Source organism: Mustelus asterias, chromosome 8, assembly GCF_964213995.1.
Source record: "Mustelus asterias chromosome 8, sMusAst1.hap1.1, whole genome shotgun sequence".
In the NCBI taxonomy this organism is placed as follows: Eukaryota; Metazoa; Chordata; class Chondrichthyes; order Carcharhiniformes; family Triakidae; genus Mustelus; species Mustelus asterias.
The window spans coordinates 64,517,420-64,523,309 of NC_135808.1; the positions used below are offsets into that span (position 1 = coordinate 64,517,420).

At 43.1% G+C, this 5,890-nt stretch overlaps 1 non-coding gene across 1 annotated transcript; it reads right to left on the reverse strand.

Moving 5' to 3' along the window:
- Nucleotides 1–5,034: 5,034 nt before the first annotated feature.
- LOC144498058 (U2 spliceosomal RNA) lies at nucleotides 5,035–5,217 on the reverse strand. Its single transcript, XR_013498626.1, has one exon. It is a non-coding gene; the product is annotated as a U2 spliceosomal RNA (small nuclear RNA).
- Between the last annotated feature and the right edge of the window lie 673 nt (nucleotides 5,218–5,890).

Consider the following 5,890-nt stretch of genomic DNA (forward strand, 5'->3'; position numbering starts at 1 on the left):
TGGGGTCCCACAGGGAGCAGTGATGGGGCCCTTGCTACTTGTGGTTTATATAAATGATTTAGACTTGAATGTAGGAGGGTTGATTCATAAGTTCATGGATGATGCAAAAATTGGTCGGGTGGTAAATAGTGGGGAGGATAGCTTTAGATTACAGGAGGATATAGATGGGCTGGTCAGATGGACTGAGCAATGACAAGTGGAATTCAATCCGGATAAGTGTGAGATGATGCACTTAGGCAGGACAAACAAAGCAAGGGAATACATGATAAATGACAGGACCCTGGGAAGCACTTAGGATCAGAGGGACCTTGGTGTGAATGTACACCGGTTCCTTAAGGTAGCAGGACATGCGGATAAAGCAGTTAAGAAGGTATATGGTATACTTGCCATTATTTTCTCAGGCATAGCGTTTAAAAGCAGGGAGGTTACGCTGGAACTATATGAAACATTGGTTTGGCCACAGATAGGGTATTATGTGCAGATCTGAAATCCACCTTATTGGAGGGATGTGATAGCATTGGAAAGGGTGCAGAGGAGATTTACCAGGATGTTCCCTGGGCTGGAGAGTTTTAGTTATGAAGAGAGATTGGATAGACTGGGGTTGTTTCCCTTGGGGAGCAGAGGAGACTGAGGGGGGATATGATTGAGATACATAAGATTCGGAGGGGCGCAGATGAACAGGATCCCTTGGTGATGGGATCAATGACCAGGGGAAATCAATTTAAGGTAAAGGGTAGGATGTTTAGAGGGGATGTGAGGAAAATCTTTTCACCCAGAGGGTGGTGGGAACCTGCAACTCACTGCCTGAAAGGATGGTGGAGGCAGAGACCCTCATAACATTTAAAAAGTATTTAGATGTGCACTTGCAATGCCAAGGCATACAAGGCTTTGGACCAAATGCTGGAAAATGGGTTTAGAATAATTAGGTGGTTTGTCTTTGACCAGTGCAGACACGATGGGCTGAATGGCCTTTTTCTGTGCTGTGTATATCTTTGACTCTAAAAGGATATAGTCTTTTAAACCAATGTGATTTTCTTTTCTGCTGGGTGAGTTATGTTGCTTAAAATAAGTCAAAGTTCGATTGGGTGTCGCTCATACCACAGAACCTTAGGATAATCCCTTCGTAGCCCCATTGCAAACTGAAATTATTTTCCTTTAAACACTTCATATATCACTACTGAATTAAGTCACAGGTCTGACTCACTGGCCCTGGGTGATAACTCAGTGCTGCTGATCAGAAATGATGTGGAGATGCCGGCATCCACACCATGGCTACCATCGACATCGCAAACTGCTGGCTCCAAGTGGAGAGGATCTCCAAGAAGATCGCGCATATCGACACAGACATCAAGCTTCTACAAAGATGCAATCTTGTAAATTGAGTTTATGTCTATATATGCCCTGTTTGTGAACACAACTTCTCACTCACCTGAAGAAGGAGCGACACTCCGAAAGCTTGTGCTACCAAATAAACCTGTTGGACTTTAACCTGGTGTTGTGAGACTTCTTACTGTGCTGATCAGAAACACATGGTGCCAAATAATTGTTTTTTAATATATAATGCTTTTGTAAAGTGCCTTGGGTCATTTCATTCTGTTAAAGGAACTATATAAATGCCAATTCTTGTTGATGAACGACAGTCACTGTTGTATTGTACGAAATATGGCAGCCAAATTGTACACAGCAAGCTCCCACAAAGAGCGATGTGATAAAGAAAACCGTTTAGAGTGAGATTGGTTGAGGGATAAATACAGGCACTATAGAGCTCTACCCTATCCTTCTTAGAAATAAGACCTTGATGTCTCCCATACCTTTCTGATGGGGCAGAAGGAGACTCAGCTCGATTTCTCACCCCAGAGACAGCAGGTCTGACAGCAGTGGACCCTTGGGACTACATCAGAGTATCAGCCTTGATCCTCTGCTCAACTTGCCGGAGTAAGCCTTGAATCCACAGCCTTTAATGGCAAGAGTATAAGGAAAATGAGCTACAGCTCACAATACATCAGCGTGGCTGCAGCCAAAAACAAATAATGGGTGTGGAATAGATATCACTTGCGCTTCTGCACGGAGGAAGTGAATAACAAATAGCAGCAGGTGATATTGTCCCTTATTCCTGATGTTAGCAGCAGGTGTGACACCGTATGGTCTCTAGTTGTTAGGTCACCCAAACAGTGTTAATATGGTCGCTTGGTCCAGCTTACCTCCCGAGGCCAGAAAGAACTTGCAAATATCCCTCAACACAAGTCTGCCTGTTCCTTAAATAGCTCCTGGGCCTTTTTAAGGAATAAATATAGAATGAAGACACTATGTAGATCTACCCGATTCTTCTTTGAAATAGCGCCTTCAGACTTCTCATATCTCAAAATTTATCTCGCAGTCTGCACACTCTTTGATCGGACATCAGTTGAAAAGTTGCCTTTGGTTTAATTAAATCTGTTCCCTTGCCCTATTGTCATGACAGTTTTTCTACTGTCAACTATATTGCTTAACTCCAGGAGCTCCCGGTTGTGATGTTCAGTTCTGAATTTGTGAAGTGTGGTCCTTTTAAAAGCTGGTTTGGTGTCAGTGCTTGGATGTTTAAAATGCAGGTGCCTATAAGGTGCACAGATTACAACATTTATAACGAGGACCAAGCATTAGGATTGCCTTGGTAACAGTGTGGTGAACCATCGTTGGTTACCACTGTGGGGTTATTCCAATGTTGCTGTTGGGTTAGGGTGTTGACACTGTGGGGTTGTTATAATGTTGTTGTTGGGCTAGGGTGTTTACACTGTGGGATTAATATACCTGTGGTGGATGCTGTTATGGCAGATCCCGGTCGGGCCCCGCCTCCTGAGAGAGGTATAAGACCCTCTGCTCAGGCGGGACCCCTCCAGTCTGGAATGGTGTACTCGTGTTTAGATAGTTCCATTGTTTGTCAATAAAAGCCTTCAATCGCTGAAGCCTTGTACCTCGTGCTTGATTGTCGCGCATCAAACAGGCTTTGCAGGCTTTTGAATTCAGCAGCCTATCAGTTTAAAGAAGACATTCAGCTATCAGGAACCTATCAAATTTGAATTTGGCTGTTGTTGACAACATCAGACTAATTCTGGTGGAGGGAAATTGGCAGATCATCAGAGTTATGAAGGGGAACTCAATGCCTGCCTGGAGTTCGATCGAAGGGCTGCCAACTCCCAACACCAAGAGATGGAAAGAGTGGCTCCCTGCCAGCTTAAAATATTTCCATCTACCTACGAAGGGTACCAAAATCAGAAAGATCTTACTGGCAGCGGAATTGACAGAAGAACTCCAAAGGTTTTCCAAAACCAAAATATCTGGTTGTATATTTGTTTTTTGAGAGTGACTAAAGTCTGTTATTTTTTTCTTGTAGTGAATGGGCGTTGTATTTATTTGAACAGCATCCCAGTAGTATCTTACTTTAATCAATATGTCACTTGTTTAGTTAAAGTTCCCAATTGGTTAAATAAATAACTTGTTAATTGTTCACTTAAAGTGAGTATCAGGTATTTCTGTTAATGAACCTCTAAACGTTAATGAAGAACAGTTCACACCTTCACAAACACTTTTAACAGATTACATAGTGAGGTATTTCTCTTTGGGGGATCAACCTCTGCATCATAACAGGTGTCCATTGGTAGTGGGTAGGCATTGCCACCTCGAGTTAGAGAGAAGACTGGCCAACTGGAGCTTGTTAATATTGAACACATCAGCTACCATAAGGAGTGCTGACTGCCCTTCCTATAGACAGAGGGGGGCAGAATATCCAATGGGGTGACTGTTACTTGAAGGAAGCCTGCAGCCCTTAAAGGGGAACGTTATGGATCCTGATGGGAGACTACAGCCAATTCTAGCCCCACTGCTGTACAGGTTGTAAGAAAAAGCTTAAATGTCAACCTCAGCCACAAAGCTGACCAATTGATTACCTTTAATACTGTTTTTTACAGCACAAAAAGACTGTACCCAGGCTTCTTCCAATAAACACAAAAAAATTGATGTATTCTAATACAAACCTCTTATTTAAAAAACAAGTTATAAAACTGGCTAACATACAAGTTGTAGTTTAGAAGTCTAAAAGTTTTCCCCTTTTTCAAAAAAAAATTTGAACCCCCATTCAGTCACACACAAACAGAGCAAAACAAATTCAGTCCCCTGCAGAGGCTGGAGTATGGGAGCGTTTCTTTCAAAATTACACCACTCAGAAGGGTCTGGACGCCCGTTGATCTGACAGAATTCTGGTCACAATAGATTTGGAAGTTCTTTCAGATGGATTCTTGGTGAAACTCTTTGATGACTCTTACTTGTCACTACTTTGCAGACTTTCAAAAAATACAGATGAGTTATTCTGATGGAAGTTTTATTTATATATAGAACATAGAACAGTACAGCACAGTACAGGCCCTTCGGCCCTCGATGTTGTGCCGAACCTTTTCCGAAACCAAGGTCAAGCTATCCCACTCCCTATCATTCTGGTGTGCTCCATGTGCCTATCCAATAACCGCTTGAAAGTTCCTAAAGTGTCCGACTCCACTATCACAGCAGGCAGTCCATTCCACACCCCAACCACTCTCTGAGTAAAGAACCTACCTCGGACATCCCTCCTATATCTTCCACCATGAACCTTATAGTTATGCCCCCTAGTAACAGCTACATCCACCCGAGGAAATAGTCTCTGAACGTCCACTCTATCTATCCCCCTCATCATCTTATAAACCTCTATTAAGTCGCCTCTCATCCTCCTCCGCTCTAAAGAGAAAAGCCCTAGCTCCCTCAACCTTTGCTCATAAGACCTACCCTCCAAACCAGGCAGCATCCTGGTAAATCTCCTTTGCACTCTTTCCAGTGCTTCCACATCCTTCTTATAGTGAGGTGACCAGAACTGCACACAATATTCCAAATGTGGTCTCACCAAGGTCCTGTATATCCAATTCAATCCAATCAAAGCCCAATTCAGAGTCTCTGCAAGTGAGACATTCCAGATCCAAGCTGACAAGACAGGCCTCTCACTTCTTGTCCTGGGCCTGATCTACATGATCCAAGCTGATTGGAGCAGGCATTGCACCTTCTCCAAGGCTCAATCTTATTTGCATCTTAGCCAAAAGGCTGAGATGCCGCTTTTAAAAATTGCTTCAAATGAAGCCTCAGTGTAACATCATGACTTCTTACAACTGTAGCACATCGATACTACGCTTGATCTTAGCCAAAAGGCCAAGAAGCGATACTACATTTGATCTTAGCCAAATTCTAAAAATATTTTACTCACTCTAGACCGCACAAAGGTGGGGGAGAGAGAGCGAAAGAGTGAAAGAGTTCATCATCTTGCAGTCTGTTTCCAAGGTGCATGCATGCACACACATGTGCACACACACACACACACACATGTGCATGCACACACACACACATGTGCACGCACACACATGTGCACACATACATGCATGCACATTCATATGCATGCTCATATGCATGCACACATGCACACACATGCATACACACATATACACGCACACTCAGCTAAGAGTATTTTGATAATAAAATGTTCAGCGAATACTTCTCTCAGGCCAGGTGTTGTTAACCAAGCAGCAAGAGTTTTTAGCCTGGCAACAGCAGTTCTTTGTCAACTTCAACATACAAAGTATCTCCTCCCTCTCCAGGTGTTTTCCAATGGGCTTCTATCTCCTGCCTCGTAGTCTCTTGAAGAATGGCAATATTCACGGCCCTGAATTAATCCTGCAGACTTTTTCAAACAACACAGGAGGGAGAATTTCCAAAGTTCAAATGTCCTTCAATTCTTTCAGAAATCATTTCATCAAAGGAGGTACAGTCTTCAATGGCGGCTGGAGAGAACAAAGTAGCAGAGCAGCAGCCATCACGATATTGTCCATAGCCCATGATT